General features: G+C 44.6%; 1 pseudogene; it reads left to right on the top strand.

The window, feature by feature from the left end:
- The first annotated feature begins 689 nt into the window (after window positions 1-689).
- LOC136468848 (uncharacterized) overlaps window positions 690-25,130 on the top strand; it is a 30,761-nt pseudogene continuing 6,320 nt past the window's right edge.

Here is a 25,130-nt window from a genome sequence, read left to right as displayed (position 1 = left end):
CCTGATTGGTCTAGTGTGAACAGAGAAGGAGCACCGGACTATAACGGTGGCCACCAGAGAGGTTCCAAAGATGAAAAGAAGGCACTACATTGATCCGTTGATCAGTACCGGACCATATGCCATGAACAATACCCAACGGTTGGCAATAGCTAGTTCCAATGTTTAGCTATGGGATAGGCACCGAATTAGTCTGGTAACCCCACTGGACCAATTTGGTGACTGCACAGAAAGATGCAGCAGGGTCCAACGGCTATATTCTTGATTTGGGGCTATATATACTCTCTTGGATGGCCAAATGGAGGTGTGTGGAGCTCAAGGAAGAGTAGTGTGAGTTGAGGCTCATCTCTAGTTGCTCTAGCCACCAAAGTGCTTAAGTTTTTAATTTGGTGATTAGAGTAGGTGCTTTGCGAAGTACCTAGGCATTTGCTGTAGATTTAGGCCTAGTGTTTAGTGGGGTTTGTATACCTCTTATCACTCGGTGCTTGCGCGCACCATTATTGTACTTGAAGGGGCATGTAATCTTGCGAGACCACACCAAACACGTTTGTGGTGTGGACGCGACCATGTACCGGAGGGGAAGAGGCCAACAACGTTTTGGCTGGTAGCTCGATAGTGAAGATGGCAGGGAGCGATCCAGGTGGGGCCATCTCGAAAACCCACTTGCACGTGAGGAAGGCCTAGGGCTATCCATGGAGTTACCCAACCAGGAGCTTGGCCCTTGCGAGGAAGCGAGGAGCTTCTTGATACCTCAGGTAAAATGTCAGAGTCGTCGACAGGAGTTTGCATCTCTATCCTTTAGCTTTCACATTTATATTATATAATTAGGTTGTGTGCTTTACTTTTCTAGCTTCGTTTCATGGGCTAGTGATATGTTTGGAATTTAGAGTGCAAAACTCTTTTACAGTAGAGATAGCAACACACCTAGTAAAATATTGTTGCATATCTAGATAGATTACTTTATTACATAGGTTTTTACTAAGTGGAAAAAAATTCTCGAACGACGCAGGAGAGCTGTGTTGTCATTTTATTAAGATGGAAAGAACAAGAGTACAAAGGGCTAGGGAAAGAAACCCAGCCAAAAAACACACAAACACTCAAAGAGACCCAAGACCCCAGCACCTAAGATGCTCGAGAGAGTGACCAAGATAGAAGAAAAAAACTAAGTGTAGATGCTCCTGGCATGCACCAAAGAGTGCACTCATCCTTAATGGCCTGCAGTAACCCTTGTACATTAGGCAAGGAACTTTCATAAGTAGATTTTAAGTTGCCCAATTCACCCTTCTCCTCCCCCCCCCCCCCCCCCCCCCCCTCTCCTCTTAGGCGTCATGGTCCCTTCAATGCTCTCAATGGGTTTTATCAAATGGGCATAATGTATGCAATTTTTTCTTTCAATATTTGGTTGCTGATTTTGTACTGTCCCCATCACTATGAGTTGTGCTGATTCACGTTCCAGTGAAAACAGCAGTAATATATCTTCAGTTCAAATAGGAGCCGTGAAAACAAAGCACTATCCAAAGTAAGATTCAATGTAAACTGGAGAGGAAGAACTTGAAGATCCAACCATGATGGTTTACACAATGATAAACTAAACTACCAAAAAAATGTTGAATATTTTAAAGCATTAGCTCTACAAGATACTTCGGATCAGCAGTGATAAATTTGTCTCTATTGACAAAGGCAACTTGCTGCAAGTACAATCTGAAAGCTCGGTATAAAAAGTTCTGCCACGTTTTAGTGTGATCAGTAGCCTGCAGGGATCCAAGTCTCCCCTCTTTCCAAGCTGATGGCCCATTCATCTCATCTGCCCCTTTATATAGGAGCGAGTCTTTCCATGGCTCTATACAATTTAATTGACTTAACTCACTGGATGCATATAATTGCATAAAGAGCGATTCTCTAAAACTCATAAGCTTGTTTTGGTGTATTTATAGTTTGAAGGTAAATTCACTGATGAGTTTGCCCACCATAATATAACGAACATGAAATTGAAGCTGAGGATCCTGGTGTCACTAGTAGTAAGAAGTTGAAGCATGCAGTTGCCAGTGAGAAAATCCAAGGTGCCAGGAACAAATAACCCAGATTCACAGAAAAGTGATTTAGAGAACATCCAATGTGAGAACTTGATAGTATTCCAGAATATAAACGGTGCCGGTGACTGCATAGGGGACCGCAAAAATGTTAGCTCACAAGATCACCGGCTCAGGTGAGTCGGCCACTCACCAGTCTTGCCGAGCACGGCCGACTACGACACATGTTGTCCGACCACACACTATGGCTGAAGGTAGAAGAAGAGAGGGAGAACAGAGTATACACACACAGCCAGAGACACCAGCGTTGGCCGGAGCCCTGTATAGGAGATGGCAAATCTGAACTCTCTTTACTGATGTTGAGTGGCAAACTATTTATACAACTCTATACATCTAGTCATAGTACAGCTGTCATGCTGTTACAGTGACAAGATAACACAGCAGGACTAACTTTTACGCATGTCCCTCCTGTGGCTACAATGAGGCAGGTGAGCCGTTCGACGCCTGCCTTCTACAGCGGCTACAGTGCCACAGCAGGGAGCTTTTTCGACGCCGCCTTCCCTTGCTGTGTGTTCACACAAAGAAGCAGTAGATTATCTAACAATTCTTCCCCTAATCCTACTGCTATCCCTTGTACCCCCTCCATGCCGATCATCTCCTTCAGCTCCGTGAGTCGAAGACGTCCGAGCGGCTTCGTGAGGACGTCCGCGAGTTGTCGACCAGTTTCGACGAACTCGATGACGATCTGCCCTCCATCGACACAGTCCCTGAGGAAGTGGAACTTCACGTCGATGTGTTTGCTCCAGTCGTGGAGAACCAGATTCTTCGCGAGGGCGAGGGCGGGCTGGTTGTCCACCATCAGTGCTGGTGGGTGAGCTTCCGTACCGGTCAGCTCGCCCAGCAGCCAGCACAGCCACACAACTTGGCACACCATTATGGCCACCGCTACGTACTCTGCCTCACACGTAGACAGCGCCACCACCTTCTGTTTCAACGACAGCCATGAAATTGGAGTCGACCCGAGGAAGACGAGCACGCTAGAGGTGCTCCATCATCCATTGATGTCCCCCGCCATCTCTACATCGCTGAACACGGTGAGCTGCAGCCTACTCCTGCCGATCTTGGGGAAGATGATCCCTTGATCCACCGTCCCCTTGACGTAGCGCAGTAGCCGCTTTACCGTAGCCCAGTGATCCTCTCTGGGATCCTCCATGAAGCAACTGACGTAGCCCATGACGAATGCAATGTCTGGCCTCGTGTGGACTAGGTAGCGTAGACCATCGACGATACTCCGGTAGAGTGTTGCATCTACCTTCGCCGCGGTACTGGCCTTCGTCAGCTTCAGTCACTCCTCCATATCGGAGTCACGCATGGCTTGCACTTAGCCATGCCGCTCCACTCCAACAACTTCGAGGCATACGCGCTCTAACCGAGCGTGAGTTCCTCCTTCCCCTGTCTCACCTCGATGTTGAGGTAGTAGGAGAGTGCACCAAGATCGCTCATTCAAAAACGAGCCACCATCTCATGCTTGAAGCTATCGATGTCGTCCGCACGCGCGCCGATGACGATCAAGTCATCCACATACACGTCGACGACGAGCTCCTCCTTCCCCCATTGCCGTGTGTAGAGCGCATGCTCAGTTGTGCACCGTTGGAACCCAAGCTCGCCCAGTGTGGCATCAAGCTTGGCGTTCCATGCTCGTGGGGCCTGTCATAGCTCGTAGAGTGCCTTGTGTAGTCGCTAGTCGGAGCACTTTGTGCTCCGCTCCCTTGATGGCAAAACCTAGAGGTTGTCTGACGAAGACCGTCTCCACCAGCTCGTCATTGAGGAAGGCCGATTTAACATCCAAGTGATGGACGCGCTAGTCCTTTGCTGCTACCAAGGCTAGTAGCAAACGAACAGACTCCAAATGCGCTACTGGCGCAAAGACTTCCTCGAAGTCGATGCCCTCACGCTAAATAAAGCCTCGGGCGACGAGGAGCGTCTTGTGCTTGACAATGGCGCCGAGCTCGTCCCTCTTGACCTTGTACACCCACTTTAGGCTGATCGGATGGCATCCTAGAGGTGGTCGACGAGCTCCCATGTCTCATTTTCCTCGATCGCCTTCATCTCCTTTAGCATCGCCCGTCACCAGTTTCCATCATGCTCGGCTAGCGCAAACATGGGTGGTTCCTCTACACTGATGAGCAGCAGCTCTGGGTCATTGAACAGCCTACCCACTATGCTTGAGGGCCCTATGCCACCGACGATGCCGTCCAGCCTATGGAACTGCACCTCCTCACCTTCGTGGAAGGCATCCACGAACTCAGTGATGTCACTTGGAGGTGAGGTGAACTTGATCAGTGTTGATGGAGTTCCCTGTTCCGCTGGAGTGCTCGGCATAGCACCTGGAGTGCTCAGCACCCTGGTTGCAGTGCTCATCACTACTCAAGGATAGCTCGTCACCACTCCTAGAGTGGTCTACACCCCTCCCAGAGTGCTTGACACTAGTCTTGTAGTGGTCGGCACCACTGCAAGACTACTCGGCTCTGCTACGGGAGTGCTCGGCACCCGTCCTGGAGTGTTTGCTACCACTACAGGACCTACCGGCACCACTCCTGGTGTGCTCGGCATTCCTCCCTGAGTGCTCGGCACCCCTCCTAAAGTGCTCGGCACCGCCCTAGGAGTGCTTGGCTCTGTTGCTGGAGTGCTCGGCACCCCTCTCAGAGTGCTCGACACCTCTTCCCCAGCGTCTCCACCACCATGGATGACCAAGTGCTCGACGATGAAGGTGCTAGTGAAGCCACCAGTTCCCCATGCTCGGACTGTTCTAGTCCCAAGCCTCCTTCTCGTTGAACAAGATGTTGCACGAGACAAGTACCTTGTCTCCACGTGGGTCGTAGAGCCGATACACCTCGGTACCCTCTGTGTAGCCTAGGAACACCATTGGTGTGCTCCTATCCTCCAGTTTGGTTAGGACCAGCTTCGTCTTCCTAACGTGGCTGATGTAGTCAAATGTCCGGACGAAGGACACACTCGGCTTACGTGCATGCCAAGCTTTGAACGGTGTCTTGCCCTTCAGGGCCTTGGTGGGAGCGTGGTTGAGGATGAATACCACCGTGGTCACTGCCTCACCTTAGAATCTTGCCGGCATGCCTTTGGCCTTCATCATAGATTGAGCCATGCCGACCACCGTCTGGTTCCGCCACTCCATCATGCCATTCTGTTGTGGCGAGTACGGTGCAGTGTGGTGGCACACCATACCCTAATCTGCGTAGTACATAGCAAACTCCACCGAAGTGAATTCACCACCGCGATCAATCCTCAGCACACGGAGCTTCTTGCCGCTTTCGGCCTCCGCGCGCATCTTGAACTTCTTGATCGCCATCGCCGCTTTGTCCTTGCTCGTCAGGAGTTGCAGCCACATGTAGTGACTGCAATCATCCACGAGCAGGATGAAGTACCGCTGACCACCGTTTGTGGCTGGCATGATCGGCCCATAGAGGTCACCGTGGATGAGCTCAAGAGCATCTCCACGTGATACTTGGCCACATTTTGGAATGGTAGCCTCCTCTGCTTCCTGGCCAGGCAGCTGTCACATAGCTCACCTTCGTGCTCAATGTGGGGTAGCCCTCGGACCATCTTCTTCAACCAACCAAGCGCGTCGAAGCTGAGATGTCTGAACCGGGCATGCCACAGCCACGGTTCTTTGGTGTGCCTTGCCACTAGGCACATCGGCTGCTCTACCTTTAGGTTGAGCAGGTACAACTAGTTCAGGGACCTCTTCACCTTGGCAAGAAGTCGCTACTCCTGGCCCCTGATCCTAAGGACTCTGTCCTTGATCAGTACCTCACTACCGCGCTCATTGAACTAACCAATGCTAATGATGCTTGAATGCAGCTGTAGGATGTAATATACATCCATTAGTGCATGATGCTCCCCGTTCTAGCACCTAAAGATGATGGTGTCACGCCCTTGGATTACCACCCTTGAGCCATCACCAAACTTCACCGTACCAGTAACATTGTCGTCGAGCTCAGAGAAGGCTGCCTTGGAGCCTATCATTTGGTTGTTGGCACCAGAGTCCAGATACCACCGCTGCTCCTGGTCTGTGCCCACATGTCCAAGGTGGACTTGGGCGTGCAATTTGTCGAGGTTGATAGCCTTCAAGGCCTTCCTAGGTCCTTCCACCAATGTCACCTCTTCCTTCTCCTCGGCCTCAATGTCGTGCAGTGCATAGAACGCTGCCATTAGGATAGTGGCCTCATCATCATCACCAGCTTGCGCCAGATGAGCCTTAGCCTTCTTCTCCTGCTTGCTATTTGGGTACTCCCATGCCCAATGGCATGTCTTTCCATAGCGCCGGCAGGTGTTGGGGTCGAGCTGCTTCTTCTTCTCCAAAGAAGGCTTGCCGCGGCGCTTGCCATCGCCGTTGTGGCTGGAGGAGGCTACCCTGAAGTTCCTTCGAGCAGCCCACTCCTCCTCTATCAGTAGCGGTTTGTCGCTGTCCTTCATTGCTGTCGCCTGCTCTAGGTGCTCGTCCACCGCCCGTAGATGGCCTGTCACATCCTTGATGGTGAGGGTGGACAAGTCCAGAATTGTCTCTATGGAGAGAGCGATCTAAATGTACTTTGCCGGCACGGAGTGGAGGTACTTGGAGACCGCCTCCTCTTCATCGATGGTGATGTCATGGCTCTTCAGCTTGCTATTGAGCGTCTGCAGGTGGAGGGAGAAATCCTCCACCGTTTCACCATCCTTGAACTTGAGATTGGCGCACTCCTACTTCAGAAGCTAGGCCATCGCCTTCTTTGCGTGATCAGAACCGATGCGCATCGCTGCAATAGCCTCCCACACCTCCTTAGTAGAGCTCTTCGCCCCCAACGGCTCCCTGTACTCCACCGGTACAGCAGCGAGGATAGCCTCCAACGCTAACATGTCATCTTCCTCATTTTCGGTGCCTTTATCAATAGCATTCCAGAGCCATCGGGCTCTAAGCTTGACCTTCATGGTCACCGACCACTCTTCATAGTTGGTGCAAGTCAGCGTTGGCCAACTGGTGCTGCTGACCTCCCACACCATACAAACAACGACCTCCTATCGCGGCTGGGCAGCCACAGCAGTGCCACTGCTGTCGCCCATTTCCAAACCGTCTGTCCTCGCCAGCTGTTAGTCCGGTAATGGCATTTGTACGGCTCCGATACCACTTGTTAGCCCAAAAGATCATCGGCTTAGGTGAGTCGACCACTCACCAGTCTTGCCGAGCACGGCCGACCACGACAGATGTTGTCCAACCACACACTATGGCTGGAGGTAGAAGAAGGGAGAGAGAACAGAGTATACACACACAGCCAGAGACACCAGCGTTGGCCGGAGCCTTATATAGGAGATGGTAAATCTGAACTCTCTTTACTGAGTTGTAGTGGCAAACTATTTATACAACTCTATCTATCTAGTATTAGTATAGCTACCATGTTGCTATAATGACTAGATAACACAGCAGGACTGACTTCTGCGCCTGTCTCTGCTGTGGCTACAGTGAGGCAGGTGAGCCGTTCGGCGTCTACCTTCTATAGTGGCTACAGTGCCATAGTAGAGAGCCTTTTTGGCGCCCCATTCCCTTATTGTGTGTTCACACAAGGATGTAGTAGATTATCTAACAAAAAATGGCTCCAATTCCTTGCCGTCGAGATAAGGAAATACAATCACTGAAACCAGATATCCAACAGATAACTGAAACTCCTGTCAGTACGAATTGAGCAATGGTTCATCCATTCTCAATAAACACAGTGCTCCACAGGATAGCCCCACTTATGGAGATAATGATCTAAACTACATCGATTGACCTGGCATTGACAATTTTGAGGGTGTCGACACATTATTCAAGTATTCAGAACTTCTAGCTTATTGTCTAAGATCTTAATTTGTTTAAACAGGTGATAGCTCTATTTCTTTTTATTTTATTTTTTTCTTTTTTTGTCACAAATGAGGTTTGATTCCACATATGGTGAGCAGCAGCTGGAGAATGCAAATGGTTATATTGGATTCCTTCTTCAGATGATGTTTACTTTTCTGATGTTGCTTTGCAGCAAGGGTTTGACTCGTCTTATTCATACTATGGTATTCTGGATGATCTCTTAACATTCCAGTGTGTAGATGATAAATCACTACCCTCGGTTTATCCATCATGTGCTTTATGTGATAATCAATTCAGTGATTGTTGACACAAAATGTGACGTACTGTGCCTCACACACAGCAAGCCGAAAAGCGTGGCTTCAATTGGGTTCCCGGGTGTTTCGTGATCCGGAAGCGTGCCAGTCAGTTTGACCTGAAAACTAACAAGGGATAAAACAATTAAATGTCAAACCGGAACATGTCGGGTAATACCGGACAGTTCCACATGTACGGCCCTGAAGCCACTTACAACGACATACGGCTATAGAGAGCTGTCTGCCAACAAATTCATAAACCATTCAGCTAATCGTAAGGTAAATGCACGTAAAAACCTAATTGCCGAATGCATGTGCATGGGAAGACACGTTTGAACAAGTGAAATTAATTATGAGTTAATGCATAACCAAGCTCGGCAATCCAACCGAATTGGGATCCATGAAGAAGGAACGTACAAATAAAAGCGATTAAACTAAACTAAAACCTGCATCTGCCGCACGATACCTAGTTTCGTTAAAGCTTAAACGTGATTAACATGCATGAACCCGCAACATGTGACAATCTAGATTAAGACAATTCGGCCACTATGAGCATGTTATCTATTTTGCAAGGGTAATATAAGAATAGACAATGATCGTTGAAGCACGAGTAAAACCATAAGAGAAAGAAGTCCGAACAATATCAATCTAGATTGGGCAGAAGTGTGTTACAAATATATAAGAGGTTTAAAACATGCAACACTGGATAACTTAATGAATCTATTTAGATTTGCCATATCTAATATAGAGCCGATAACTATCTCGCCTTCACTAAGCATATGAGTAAACGCCTGCCGCACGGTATCTACTCATAAACGAAGCATAAGCAAAGACTTCTTGATTGTCAAGCAAAGATCCGCCGCACGACCATTGAAAACAAACAAGACTGCTTGCACCATGTCTAAATCCACCGCATGATACTAAACATGATAACAAGGTTGTTGGAACTTACGGAGGTTGACGGATCGATGATTCCTCTCGAAGAACTCGATGACACGACAAGAGGACTCGAAAGTTGGCACGGGGCCGGTTGTATTGATTTGGTTGTGTACCCTTCTTACAATGGTCGAGGGTCAACATTTATACCCTAGACAAAATGTGAGTCCTAAAGGACTACGATTTACAAAGGAACTTCTAAACAAACTTGGAAACTTACGATTCCTTACCCTAAACTTATAGATTCCTTTATTAATACAACTCTCATCTTTCCGATCGGTCTTGCCTGCCATCTTCTGTTTTCCCGAATGGAGTTACCGCCTTCCAGAATAACCGACCGCACAAGCATTTAGCCGACCGCTTGCGTTGTTTGCCGAACACCCTTCTTCCCGCATGTGGGTCTACCTGTCATCTTCCAGAATCGACCAAAATCCAGTGTTAACACATGCCCCCTCAATTTCGGGATAAAAGTTGTTTTATTCTGAAATTGACCACAAGCTCTTTCATCCTCCTAGGTCATCACCGTTCAAAACCGCAGCCGCTGCCCAAAAATTCAAGCTTTCAGCGCAACCTCGGACCTCCTTCCAATCTTCAATGGTGACCCAGGACGAAATTCCAGAGGTAAACTTCATTTATATTCGGCAACTTTCATCTCATCCTTCCGCTCCTCTTTTGATTTACTCCCCTCTGATTTCAATCATCTTCTAAAGGAGTACAAGAGCCAAATTTTGATCCCTTATGCTGCCAACCCCGACTCCTATTTCCTTGGCCCAATGGGAAATCCTGACCCTTCTGAAATCATTGAGAAGGAAACCCAAAGAATTCCTTTCAAGTCTGGGATTACCTCACCAAACCGATGGCCAAACACATTCAAGAATTGGCCATTTCCCCCAATCATCGGATGGCGTAACTGGTACAGGAGAATGTTGGAGAAGAGCAGCAGCCACTAGGAAAGTCAGGACATCAGTCATTGTCTGGAGTTATCTTTAGCAGAGACACCCAGGAATGATTCCCTTCTGATAGCAGCTTCTCACTTTTGGTCTGACGCCACCAATGCCTTTATCTTTGGTCATGGTATTATGACCATCACTCTAGCCGACGTATTCATGATGACTGGTTTGAATGTGTCATTGCCAGTATATCCTTATAAGTACAAGAGCAAGAGTAATCAAAGAGCCGTCAGTTCTGGATGTGGATGGATCAAACATATCCAGAACTATATGAATGCATCTGGCACCGTTTCTGACAAAGAGTTGAAAGCCTTCATGAATATGTGGCTATGCAGATTCATCTTCTGTGGAAAATCCAATGAACCAACCCTGAATCACATGGTAATGGCTGAAGACTTAGCTGCAGGCACCTAGATCCCATTAGGCAAATATCTTTTAGGGTCTGCTTATCATATGATGCATCAGATCACCCTTCAGATGCGCCACGGTGGAGAAATTTCTTGTGTAAATGGTCCCTGGTGGCTAATTCAAATGTGGCTCCAACTATATATGCATCAGATAACCCCTGTGAGCCTCTTCAACCTAAGTTTCCCCTCAGTCAACTATGCTGAAGGTAGCACAGCAAAGGTTAAGGCTTGTCAGACTTATGGGGAAGCAGCAGCATCTATAAGCATTGATATAGACATTGGTCATCTCTTCAAGCTATTTTTCAAAGGATTCGGCAATGTGCTCTGGTTTCCTTACAGAGAGAATGAAGATCTGACTTTGCCCTGCAAGTTTAGCTATGAAATTGGTTGTTCAGGCCAAGAATCCACAGAGATTTTCAACTCCTTTATCAAACCTTGCACTTTGCCAGCCGAATTTCATCATGGGAGATTAGTACAATCCACCTATGAATTCTATTATCCAAACATGGTGGCCAGACAATTAGGATGCGGCCAACTGCCTCCAAAATTCCTCTTCTCAACAATCATAAAATCAAGGGAAGTACTAACAGAAGGAATGGAAGCCAAGAAGGTCTTTGAATTAGGATGGGAATTACCAATATACGAACCATCTCCATTTGGGCTAATAGATGCTGCTCACCCTCTCTTTGTCTCTTGGTGGCAAGAATGGCATGCTCATATCTTCAATATATCAGTTCATTCTTTATGCAAAAACTTGCAACCCGATTTTGCTTCTGACAGTGAGGTAATTTCACTATACCCATCATTTCTTATTCTTGAATCCATTTCTTATTTTAACATCTGGTCATGCACAGGATCTTGAGTTTACTCCCCCTGCCAAAGCAATTCAGTACTATCCGGCTGGCCCCAAACCTGCTCTGGGGTTTGATGCTCCAAACTTAAAGGAATTCATGAAAACTTCTGCAACTTTGGATTCAGCACCTCTAAAGGCACTCATGAGAACTCCCGCTACTTTAACTGCTGCATCTTCCAGAGGAAAAAGCAAAAGGAAAACACCTGAAAGTTTCCTCTTACCTAAGAAACCAAGGACCAAGAAAGCCAGATCATCCCTTAAGGCATGAACCTTTTGTTTTCTTATCAGTTCAACCATCTTATTTAGCAGTAAGCCTGACTACCTCTACACTCACTTCTTCCATTGCAGCCACAAGTCGAAATTCCCATACTGGGTAATACCTCAGCGCCTGCAGAACCAACCCCTGAAGTTTCTACTGAAGATGAAGAAATCCATGATAGCGAAACTTCAGAGACCCATGAAGCTGAAGGTTCAAAGGCTCATAAACCTGATGAGACTATAGGTAACACTGTTCAACCAATTCTCCTCTCCTTTCTCTTTAACAACATCTATCTCTTATGCTCATTATCATTTACTTTACTGAGAATAGATGAGATCTTAGATGAACTGGCAAGGGAAACTTCTCCTGATCAATCTCCAGACCCATCTCTTCTGAACCTTCAATCAAGTCCTCCAGCAAGCCAGGGTATAACCCATCCTGATGACCAATCAGCCCAACAGGTAATGCCTTGTCTCATACTATATTTTAGCAAAATTACCCAATCGGCTAACACCTTCTTTCTTCCTCTTTGTCTAGAAGAACATCACTAAACCGACCACCAGTTACTCCTTCTCTATTGAGGACTACATTATTGAGAAAGGTGAAGAGATCACTTCTCATCAAACTTTATCACTGGAGAATCAGGCTCGACTAAAAGAAGTGATTATTCTGCTGAATAAGGATACCATTAGTCTGGTTCAGGATGCAGACCAGATAAAAGACCTCCTTGAACTCATTGATCAAGATATCCCATCTGCTCTCAAGGCTCCCCTAGAATCTGTAGCCCATCTTGATGATCACTTTGCTATGGTGAGAAGGGCAACCAAGAACATATCTTCGAGGGCCGCTCTGCAGAAGGATAGATCTTTGAAAAAGCTGGAGATTAAAGATCTTCACTCTCATATCCAGACTACGAGAAATTCCTTGGCAACTTTGGAGCCTGAACTGAAATCCATGGAGGATGAAAAAAATCAGACTAGAAGCTCAACTAGCCGAACTGAATGCCAAAATTCAGTCTCACAGGGCTCATATAGCCAATCTGCCGAAGAACATAGAAGCAACTTCACTAAAGATAGCTTCGACCATCAAAGAAGACCAGCAGATCAAAAATAAGTTATCCAGCATCCAGAGTTCCGAAGATGAAGATCAAAAAGTGCTAGATAATGTTAGCCGAATCAGGACCGAGGCCATAGAAGCAATCAATCATCTTCTGAACCAGTAGACATCAGGCTTGTAATAAACTTTAAGTGTGATACCCTTTTTTCCTTGATTAAACAACTTTATGTTCACTTATTTTCATTCGTTCGGAAAAAAGCAATCGGCCATTTTCCCTTAAATTACTCGATTAGAATGTAGCCGATTGTCTCCATTCTTCCGATAACCGAACGAATCCAATCCAAATACTGTGAGGGTATAGCCGAACAATGTTGGCTCCAATAAATCATGGAGATATTCAAGCGACGTTTGACTTAACTCAGGCCTGGCCCAGTCCAGTAACGGCCCAGCCGAAAGGGAACAAACCTACTCCGCCGTTCGGGATTCTCGCCCCACAACCCCGTGGAATTCGTCATGATCTTTCGCTTCGGCTTATAAATAGACCTTTCCATTGGCCTTCATCACTATCTTTGCCTCAGCGTTCTCATATCCGTCTCTTCCACTTCCTTCATTCGATTCATTCCAGAAGGAAACCCTAACCTCCACCAAAGCAAATGACGAACAGTGGCAACCGTGGCAAGCGTCCTGCCGACGGAGAGGCTGAAGGAAGCAGAGCATCGCGCTGCCGGCGTCGTGGGTATGATTCGGTTCTTTGCCCCCTTTGCAATCTCCTCGTTCATCTATTAATTCTGATTTCCCCTTCCTCATTCATCAGGATAAGAGTCATCAGCTCCAGCCAATACCATCTCCTTCCTCCAGTGTCGGCAACTCAACCGGGAACTCCATCATCCGGATCCTCTGGATCTTCCAGCTCCTCAAGCTCTTACCATTCCAACCCTTGGGGTTCGGCAGAGCCAGCAGATGCACACCATCCATACTCTCACGAGGAGGCGCTCAAGTTTCTCCAGGAGAGGGACGAAGCTCGGGAGGAGCTAGGCGACGTATCCAAGAAGTTCGGCATCGATCAAGCCGAATGGGAGGATCAGCGGAAACAATTCTGCGACGCCATCACCGGTTTGATATCCTCACTTAGTTTTATCATCCTGACTTCCTTTGCTTGCCGACCCATTTCTTCTTTCATGCCCAGCTCTTTCCGTGGAGAATGACCGCTTGAAGATGGCGGCGAACAAGATTGCCGACAAGGTGAATGCTCAGGGGGAGACATCCGAGGCACGCCTTGATGCTGTGGACGGCCGCATTGATTAGGCCGTCATCCAAGGTGTGCACCTCGGCGCTTCTCTCGGGCTGGCGGCAATGACCTCCCAAACCAACGAGGACTACTCCTCCCAGCCAGTTGGCTTCGTTGGAGGACGCCCGGACGAAGTCGACGACATCGATGAGCGTCTGGAGGCCTACGACGATCATGCTGCTGCCCTTGCCAAAATCACAAACCCCCAATCCGTCCTCAACAAGTTATTTGAGGAGTAGTTTGTATTAGGATGAACTTTATAAACAATCTCGTCTTTTGGAATAATATTTACTTCTTTGATTCTTTTCGGTAAAATTCCACTTGCGACTGTCAGAAAAAATGCTGAAAACAACCCAGTTTCAGACAAACATTTTTTGTGCTAGAGGCGATGCAAACTGCATCGGCTATTTTGTGCTAAAGGCGATATGAATGATATTGGCTATTCTCAGTCTTGTATCTGATTTTTAGGCTAAAGGCAATTTTTTCCTTGTCGTTTTTCTGATCTACATTCACGAACCAACCTCAACACTGGGATAGTATTTCTTAATAAATCTTCCATTGATAGCTCTGGTAAACTCTTCCCCAAATAAAGTCTTCAATATGTATGCATTGCCAGGTATACACTCTACTATTCGGAAAGGACCTTCCCAATTTGGAGACCATTTGCCGAATGCTCTATCCTTTGTTCCAACCGGCAATACAGTTTTCCACACCAAATCTCCTTTTGCGAATTGCTTCAGCCTAACCCTTTTGTTATAATACTTGGCGACGCGTAATTTATTTTTCTCAATATTTTCTAATGCCTTAAGACGAATCAAATGTAAATCTTCCAACTCATCCATCATCAGATTCTTATAGTTTTCTTCTGCTAATTCTTTCTGTAAAATAACTCGCCTTGATCCTGACCGCAGTTCCCATGGTAACACAGCATGATGTCCATAAACCAGTTCATAGGGAGACGTTTGAGTGGACCCATGACAAGCCATTCGGTAAGCCCACAATGCTTCATTAAGAACCAAGTGCCATTTCCTTGGTTTTTCATCAATCTTCTTCTGGATAATTTTAATCATAATCTTATTTGATGCTTCTGCCTGACCATTAGCTTGTGCATAATAGGGAGAAGAATTATACAACTTAATCCCCATACTTTTGGCAAAGTCACAAAATTCTGAAGAAGTAAATTGAGTTCCTTGATCAGTTGTTATAGTCTGAGGAATCCCAAATCTGTAAACTATATGTTCCTTAACAAAACTGATCATATTCTCTGACGTTACCTTCTTCAAAGAGATAGCTTCAACCCACTTGGTAAAATAATCTGTGGCCAAGAGTACAAATTTGTGTCCCTTACTAGAAGGAGGATTGATCTGACCAATTAAATCTATACCCCATCCTTTGAACGGCCAAGGCTTGATTATAGGATTCATAGCAGACGCTGGAACCTTTTGAATATTGCCGAATTTCTGACAATTGTGACACCCTTTGTAATATTCAAAACAATCTTCCAACATAGTTGGCCAAAAATAACCAGTTCTCCTAATTATCCACTTCATCCAATAAGCTGACTGATGTGCACCACACAATCCTTCGTGAACCTCATACATCACTTTCTTGGCTTCTTCTTGACTTAAGCATTTGAGCAATACTCCATCGATGGACTTGTAATATAACTGATCATCAAGAAACACAAATTTGAGAGCTTTGTACCTGAGTTTTCGGGAAACCTTTTGAGATGGATTTTTCAGATAATTGGTAACTTCGTATCTCCAATCACCATCTACTTGATCAGTATTTAAAACATCTTCTTCTATAGCAAAAATCTCCCGATTCTCTCGATATCCAGAAGCAGCTTGAGCTAACTTATTTGCTTCTTCATTGCACTCTCTAGGGACATGATGCAAGGTTACTACCAGAAAATTCTTCAAAAGTTCTCTACATTCCTCATAATATTCTCTTAACACATTGTTCTTGCATTCATACTGACCATTCAATTGATTAATCACCAACTCAGAATCCCCAAAGATTTCAACAGCAGCGGCCTTTACTTCTATAAGAAGTCGAAGCCCTCTAATCAATGCTTCATACTCTGCCTGATTATTAGTAACATGAAATTCAATAGGAACCGCGTATTCAAAAGTCTTTCCTTGTGGGGAAATCAAGAGAATACCAGCACCACCACCTTTGTCACAAGATGATCCATCGAAGAACAAAGCCCAAGGCACAATGCTTACCACTTCAACAGAAAGATCCCGATGTTGGGTAATAAAATCGGCAATAATTTGACCCTTTACCGCCTTTGCCGATTCATATCTTAAATTAAATTCCGACAACGCTAAAATCCATTTGCCAATTCTTCCATTCAAAATCGGCATTGATAACATATGCTTGATTACATCAAAACTAGAAACCACCACACATTCGGAATTCAACAAATAGTGTTGAGATTTGGTACATGAGTAATATACACATAAGCAAAGTTTTTCTGCAGCCGAATACCTTGTTTCCGGGTCTAACAACTTTCGGCTAAGATAAGCTATGACTCTTTCTTTTCCTTCAAACTCTTGCATAAGGGCCGATCCTATCGTTAGGCTATCGGCCGCCACATACAACTTAAAAGGCTTGTCAAGTTGTGGAGGTACCAGCACAGGTGGTGCTTTCATATATTGTTTGATCTCATCAAAAGCCTTTTGTTGTATGTCACCCCATACAAATTTTTGATCTTTCTTGAGCTTCAATAAAGGGGAAAAGGGTAAAACTCTTTCTGAAAGATTGGATATGAATCTTCTTACAAAGTTGATTTTGCCTAACAATGATTGCAATTCTGTGAGATTAGTTGGCGGCACAACTTTGTCTATTGCTTCCATGCTCTTCTTACCAACTTCAATTCCTCCTTTATGAACTAAAAATCCCAAAAACTCACCAGCCGAAACTCCAAAGGCACATTTGTTTGGATTCATCTTCAAGCCATGCTTTCTTGTACACTCCAGAGTCTTTCTTAAATCGGCTAAATGTCTTTCATGATTTCTAGACTTGACTACTACATCATTGATGTAGATTTCTACAATCTTGCCGATCAGCTCGTGAAAAATATAATTCATAGCTCTTTGATAAGTTGCACCGGCATTCTTTAACCCAAACGTCATGACTATCCACTCGAACAAACCAATATGACCAGGACATCTGAAAGCTGTTTTCGAAATATCTTCTATTGCCATAAAAATTTGATTATAGCCAGCATTACCATCCATAAAACTAATGACCTCATAACCTGCTGCTGCATCTACCAGCAAATCGGCAACTGGCATTGGGTAACCATCCATGGGAGTTGCCTTATTAAGATTTCTGAAATCTATACAAACTCTCATTTTTCCATTTTTCTTGTATACCGGTACTATATTTGAAATCCACTCTGCATACTTGCATGGCCGAATGAAGTTTGCTTCTATTAATCTTTCAACTTCCTTCTTTACATCGGCTAATACCTCCTCTTTGTATATCTTCCGTGGAGGTTGTTTGTAAGGACGAAATCCAGGTTTAATGGGTAATCGATGCTCAACAATGGAATGATCCAATCCAGGCATTTCCGTATAATCCCAAGCAAAACAATCTTTAAACTCTTTCAACAGGTTTATCAACTTTGATTTATATTCTGGGTCTAACTTTGCACTAATATACATCGGTCTTGGCTTAGAATCATCACCAACATCAATTTCTTCCAATTTATCAGCCGACATAAAACCACGTCCCAACTTTCCTTTGTTGCCATCGACAGGATTTCCCATTAAAAATTACTATGAGAGCCGACTGCTTGGATCGGCTATTGGTCCTCGCTGAAAACATTCACAGGACCTTCTTTCCACACTTTTCCGGAGAAACAATCAACGCCTTCATATTCCTAATAGGTAGACTCTGTAGCAGCAACACTTACCGAATCATCAGCATGTACAATTTCAACATCATCTCCAATCCATTGAATGAGGATTTGATGCATGGTTGAAGGAATGCAGCAATTAGCATGGATCCAATCTCTGCCCAAGAGTAGACTATATGCCCCCTTGCCATCAATGACAAAAAAGGTAGTAATCAGAGTTTTCGATCCAATGGTCAACTCGACATGGATAGCACCTCGGGTATCGGAAGGATTGCCAGCAAAGTCTCTGAGCACCATGTCAGTTTTCAACAATTCTTCATTAGTCATCCCAAGTTTCCTGAAGGTAGTATAAGGCATGATATTGATAGCAGCCCCTCCATCGACAAACATCTTAGTTAAAGGCTTGCCATTGACATATCCCTTTAAATAGAGTGGTCTCAAGTGACGATTCTTGATTGGTTTATCAAAAACAGCCTGCTGTGTTAATACAAGCTGAGCCATCAAATCCTGACATTCACTTTCATCAAAATCAGAGTACACCTCTTCTTGGACATCTTGGCTTTCGGGAGCTATAAACTCTGATGGGAGGAAGAAAGCCATGCAAGCATTAGCCGAAGGACCACATCCATCAGGCTTCTTTTTAGGACGCCATATTTGCTTTGTTTCGGCAACTTCCAATTCTAGCTCCCTATTCCTCAACCGTTGCACTCTTCTTTTCTGACTTTTCCTCAGGCCTGGAGGACACCACTGTCCTTTTTGCCATACGTATTTATAGAAGTCAGCTTCCTCATCATGCACTCTATTATGAATCCAACCCGAACCTGCAACTCTTTTCCTTTGCTGAGTCTCAAAGCCACCTATCTTTAAGCGCCGATCATCTTCAGGAACCTTTGTTCCAAGTCTTTCATAGATGGGACGGCGGTTGACTCGAGATTGCCTATACTCGGAGTACTGAACACTACACTCCGGACAATTATTTCTTGCAGGCAACCTCAAACCTTCATTCCAACAATGCCTAAAGAACGAACAACCCCAATGAGACTGCTCCTGTTCTGTCATGTATTTTTCTTGCTCCCTTCGGTATACTTCTTCCTCATACCTCCGGCGTTCTCCCATAAACCAATGCTTCTTACAGTATTCCTTCTCTTGTTCCCTCTGCCACTTGTTTAGCAAAATACGTGATGTAACTCTGGGTTCGGAAGTTTGACCTTTTTCGGTTCGGCTATTCTGAAACCGAATTCGTTGCTGCAGCTCTTTACTGGTGACTTGCCGATCCGGGTCAACAGCACCACTCTCCTTTGCTCTATCAGAAGTCAACACCTTCACCTTGCCTTTACCCTTGAGATCATTGGCAGAGACCATATTCACAGAGAAAGAAATCATATTTTGTGGAAAAGGCTGATCATCAATTTTCATCTTACCATCAAACCTCAAATGTCCCTCTTGGATAGCTTTCTGGATTCGTATTCTGAATACTCGGCAATCATTAATAGAATGAGAATTAGTGTTATGGAAACCACAATACTTTTTGTCTTTCACTCCTTCAGGACGTAGCATAGGATGTCCTTCTGGCAGCTTGATGCGCCCTTCCTTTATCAACAATGCAAAAAGTCTATCTGCCTTAGTAACATCAAAATCATAGGTCCCTTTTTATTGCTTCAACCAGCGTTGACTAACTTGAGTGGGTTCCTTTGCCCAATTTAACTCAGCTGCAGCTATCTCATCTTCATCAATATACTCAGTCGCTTCATCCAGAAAACCTTGATACACCTCATTAGTGGCATTGTTCTTCTGAAAGCGATTATCTCTCCTAAATCCTTGGGCTTGGTTACTCATAGCTGCTAAACGCTGTGCAAGTTGGCCAAGATCATCAAACTCCAAACCGAACAACTTCTCCCTGATATTCGGTAACATTCCTGCTATAGCTATTCCAGGTAGTTGATCATCTGGTAAATTTAAAGAATAACACATATTCTTGGTCTCCCTAAATCTGCGAAGATATTCCAATGGTGTCTCATTTGTTCTCATCCTCAGACTCATGAGATCAACTAACTTCTTCTCATTAGTACCCGTATAGAAATATGAATGAAACTTCTGTTCTAGTTCTGCCCACGTACCAATAGAATGAGCTGGTAGAGACGTGAACCATGTGAAAGCTGGTCCTGTAAGAGACAAAGGAAAATATCGAATTCTCCAAGCTTCATCTGAAGCAGCTTCTCCAAGCTGCATTAAGTATCGACTGACGTGCTCTATGGTACTAGTATCATCTTGACCAGAAAACTTAGTTAAATCTGTCGGAGGCTTCACCCTTGGAGGTAACGCCACTCTGTTGTACCATTCTGGATAAGGAGACTTGTATGAATAGGATTGATTCTTTGGCTTCAAGCCGAACTAATTTTGCATCATATCGGCCATCCTGTGCATCAAAACATCAATGCCTGGATCCTGATTTCCTTGTACTTGCACTCCAGAAGGCAATCCTGAAACACTTCTATACCCTGGATTTGGCATAGCATTGATAGCACTGTAATCAGTAAATTCTTGATACCCATCACCATACATATTCTTTTGCAATCTGTTTGATATTGGAGAAACTCTATAAGCCGAAGGTGGCACTTCCCCTGTGGTACCAAATGTCACCTGGCCATAGGTGGGATGTGATTGCTTTTCAGTATGAGTCAATCCACCTATATTTGAAGGCGACGCTACTTCTTTTCCAACAGGCCTCTCTTGATGCTTTGAAACATTGAAAAGCGTCGGCCCATTGAGTGGTCCAACATTTTCTTCGAAGTATTTATCAACCATTGGACCAAAAGTACTGATCATGATTGCCCGAAAGGTATTCAGAAAAGCTGTGTGATGGTTTGTCATGGTTTCTCCCATGGCTTTATAGATCAGGGCTGCCATCTTCTGAGCATCTTCCTCTTCAGTGTAATCAGTTTGATGCGGAAGAAGAACCCTTGGCATTGACTGCTTTTGAAACACTTTATTGCTCTTGTTTTTGGAAAAAGACATCAAACACTTCCGTTGGTATTGCTCACATGCTTGTAGCACTAAATCCTTGTAATTATCTGGCAATTCTGCCATGCTTACGTCCAGAACATGATCATTGTTGATCTCAGATGCCATCTTGAACTAGCAGACTGTCCCACCGGGCGTGCCAAAAAGTGTGTTGACACAAAATGTGACGTACTGTGCCTCACACATAGCAAGCCGAAAAGCGTGGCTTCAATTGGGTTCCTGGGTGTTTCGTGATCCGGAAGCGTGCCAGTCAGTTTGACCTGAAAACTAACAAGGGATAAAACAATTAAATGTCAAACCGGAACATGTCGGGTAATACCGGACAGTTCCACATGTACGGCCCTGAAGCCACTTACAACGACATACGGCTATAGAGAGCTGTCTGCCAACAAATTCATAAACCATTCAGCTAATCGTAAGGTAAATGCACGTAAAAACCTAATTGCCGAATGCATGTGCATGGGAAGACACGTTTGAACAAGTGAAATTAATTATGAGTTAATGCATAACCAAGCTCGGCAATCCAACCGAATTGGGATCCATGAAGAAGGAACGTACAAATAAAAGCGATTAAACTAAACTAAAACCTGCATCTGCCGCACGATACCTAGTTTCGTTAAAGCTTAAACGTGATTAACATGCATGAACCCGCAACATGTGACAATCTAGATTAAGACAATTCGGCCACTATGAGCATGTTATCTATTTTGCAAGGGTAATATAAGAATAGACAATGATCGTTGAAGCACGAGTAAAACCACAAGAGAAAGAAGTCCAAACAATATCAATCTAGATTGGGCAGAAGTGTGTTACAAATATATAAGAGGTTTAAAACATGCAACACTGGATAACTTAATGAATCTATTTAGATTTGCCATATCTAATATAGAGCCGATAACTATCTCGCCTTCACTAAGCATATGAGTAAACGCCTGCCGCACGGTATCTACTCATAAACGAAGCATAAGCAAAGACTTCTTGATTGTCAAGCAAAGATCCGCCGCACGACCATTGAAAACAAACAAGACTGCTTGCACCATGTCTAAATCCACCGCATGATACTAAACATGATAACAAGGTTGTCGGAACTTACGGAGGTCGACGGATCGATGATTCCTCTCGAAGAACTCGACGACACGACAAGAGGACTCGAAAGTTGGCACGGGGCCGGTTGTATTGATTTGGTTGTGTACCCTTCTTACAATGGTCGAGGGTCAACATTTATACCCTAGACAAAATGTGAGTCCTAAAGGACTACGATTTACAAAGGAACTTCTAAACAAACTTGGAAACTTACGATTCCTTACCCTAAACTTATAGATTCCTTTATTAATACAACTCTCATCTTTCCGATCGGTCTTGCCTGCCATCTTCTGTTTTCCCGAATGGAGTTACCGCCTTCTAGAATAACCGACCGCACAAGCATTTAGCCGACCGCTTGCGTTGTTTGCCGAACACCCTTCTTCCCGCATGTGGGTCTACCTGTCATCTTCCAGAATCGACCAAAATCCAGTGTTAACAGTGATACATACTTGTTCACTGAGCAAAAGAATGTGAATGCATATGGCGAACAGACAAGTCAATTGTTCCCATTTTTCAGTCTGTATTAGTTGACTTAGTATTTATCTTATGCCATCTTTAATTTTGTCTCTCTTTTGTCCACTATAGATATACCAAGAGGACGTGATGGGGTCATTGCCCACTAACCAGATATGCACCATTCATATGATAATTTACTAGGGTTTTTAATCATTGAAACAACACCAAATGATTATATTCAGTTGCCCAGAGCTTTTTATCAATTTGATTTTGGTTTATCGCCTAAACCCCTTTGAATGGACATATAGTTCATTTGATATTCTATTACAACCAACTATAATGTGAAAACAGAAATGAAAAGGTAGTCAATCAAGTACAACCATGCTACTGTGTTGATATGGTTGTTATATGTTTTTTTCTATTTTTGATCTCTGCAACTCCTTGGTACAATTTACCCCTCCTTGTATAGTTTTTATTAGGTTTACCACTGTAGCACCCGGTTTTAAGAACAAAACCAGATACGCACCATATGTGAGCTCAGAAAGTCAAATCTCACATATAGCTACAAATAAGGATAATATCAAAAGACAATGCTCAATATATAATGTACTTAGTATAAAGGATATAACCTTAGACAGCAAACAGCGGTAAGACAACTCCGATCTTCGGGTGAAGACTCCAATCCACAGGGACAACTGACTAGTTGATCACAAGCCTAACTCCTCTAGACTAGCAATCTGGTACCATTCGGGATTTTTTCAAAGATTTAAAAAGTAAAGCAAGCGTAAGTACATGTCGTACTCAACAAATATAACATAGGGTTCATGAGGCTCAAAAGACTAACACTAGTTAACTACGATTAGCTTTTAATGAGTCATCTTTTAGCAATTGGGTGGCAACAAATTTATTCACAAGCCCATACAAACACATGATCAGGTAAACATGAATAATTAACAGCATAAAACAGTAATCATTAGTGTGCATCTTCATCATCGCCACTCGTGACTGTGAGTACGGCTGATATACCAGTTTTACACTCTGTAGAGGTTATACACTTTCACTATGAGTCGTGATTTACCGTTTCGCCCGAGGCAGCCAACCTCTTGACCCACTACCAAGGAAGATCGACAGGGTTCACTATGAAGCCTTTCAAAGGTTCGTCTAACAAGTTAGGGTTGCTAAGGTTTCCCCATCAAGAAGCATGAACCCCCTCCAAGGAGTGACTAACAAAATACAAGAAACCAAAGTGCACCCTCTTGGTAGGCTGAAATCATACATGTCAGAGCCCCTCTTACGCCATAAAGGTAACCACTAACAAGCTAGAAAAGGTCCTCATACTGAGCTAAAGCCAGAGCCATATAGCCCTCACAGTTGTACTGTAAGTCCCGGATGTTTGCTTACAGATAAGTCCTTATGGAAAGGAATCTAGAGCACCATAAAATAGCCCAATGCTCTAACCCCCTTGTTCTATGTTGCTAAAAAGCATATTTTAATGTTTATTGCATATACCATTAGTCAAGTTATAAGATCATGGCTTTAGTTGAGCACTAGCATCATACTACCCAATGCAATAACCCATAGGAATCAAGGAATCCAGGATATCAAATAGCTAGGAAAATTACTATGGTTGCCAAGGTAGACACATGCATAAGATTAAAATGATATTAAGGTTGAAAGCATCTAGGCCCCTAGTTGGGTTTCGGTGATTAATGACAATACAAGATTACTATGACTAACGTGTGTTTTGCAGAGGCAATTAAGTTAGGTCATAGTAATGAAGATCAATTGGGCAATCAAGGTGGTCATGCCCCTATGATGTAAATCATTTCGGTTTTCAAAGGATGGACGACAAGGTTAAGGATGACTAGTTTTAAGTGTCAATTGGAGTTGGAGAGACACTTAGAGTAGTTTAGGACTTTGTTTTTCCTTTGGCCGTACTATTAAGGGGGGTATGGATGGGTAGCTTGACCTAGATGAGTCTAGTGAGTTAGGTGTGGTGCACACTCATTAAAACTAGCACTAGGTAGCTCCTACATATGCCTAAGATCCTTTGGAGCAAACTTCATTCACATATGATCAAGAGTTGGAAGTGAATGGAGGGTCAAATACTGACCGGACGCTGGCTCTGGTCAGGTCGGACGCTGGCTGCAGGGTCCGGTCAGTTCATTTGATCAAGGAGATTGCGTCTGGCGTGATCGGACACTGAGTGGTCGAGTGACCAGACGCTGTGGTCTAGCGTCTGGTTGACTCCAGTAAGGTTCCAGAAGAGAATATCTGCGACTGGATGCGTTCGGTCAGTACTGACCGGACCCTGGGGGTTCAGCGTCCGGTCAAGTACAGTAAGGTTCCAGTGAGGGTTTAATACGACCGGACGTGTCCGGTTAGTGATGATCGGACGCTGCCAGCGTTCGGTCAACACTTAATCACTGGTGTGCGGATTGAACTGACCAGAACGTCCGGTCAAGTTGACTGGAGCGTCCGGTCACCCCGCAGAAGCACATAACGGTTCGTTTTTCAGCCGGTGTTATAAATAGAACCTCTACTCGTGTGTGGGGGTACTTTTGCTCATTCCAACAGCTGAGAAACACGTTTGTGAGTGCCAAGAAGAGTAAGGTCCTAGTGAGGTGATTGTGATTTGAGAATCCAAGAGAGTAGCCTCATTAGTGAATCAAGAGTAGCAAAGTGTGCATCCACCGTTCTCATTAGGCTTCGCATGGTCAAGTGAGAGTTCGTGCTTGTT

This window comes from Miscanthus floridulus, chromosome 8, assembly GCF_019320115.1.
Source record: "Miscanthus floridulus cultivar M001 chromosome 8, ASM1932011v1, whole genome shotgun sequence".
NCBI lineage: Eukaryota > Viridiplantae > Streptophyta > Magnoliopsida > Poales > Poaceae > Miscanthus > Miscanthus floridulus.
Note: the sequence above shows the minus strand (reverse complement) of the source record. Positions and strands in the feature narration are given on the sequence as shown.